The sequence below is a fragment of the Nannospalax galili genome, unplaced genomic scaffold, assembly GCF_000622305.1.
Source record: "Nannospalax galili isolate Female #2095 unplaced genomic scaffold, S.galili_v1.0 scaffold173, whole genome shotgun sequence".
In the NCBI taxonomy this organism is placed as follows: Eukaryota; Metazoa; Chordata; class Mammalia; order Rodentia; family Spalacidae; genus Nannospalax; species Nannospalax galili.
Window position 1 is genome coordinate 3,777,475 of NW_008334442.1, and position 232 is coordinate 3,777,706.

Here is a 232-nt window from a genome sequence, read left to right on the forward strand (position 1 = left end):
CACACACACACACACACACACACACATGCACATACACACACACACACACCCCTGCAACCCAAGCACTTGGGGCAGGGGAAAGGGTAAGGTTACAGACAGATAGATCCCTGTAGCCCATTGGCTAGTCAGTTAAAACCTCTTAGTCCCAGATTCAATGAGAGATCCTGTTTCAAAACCTACAGTGAAAATACATAGAAGACATATGACATTGACCTCTGGTCTCTACATACAT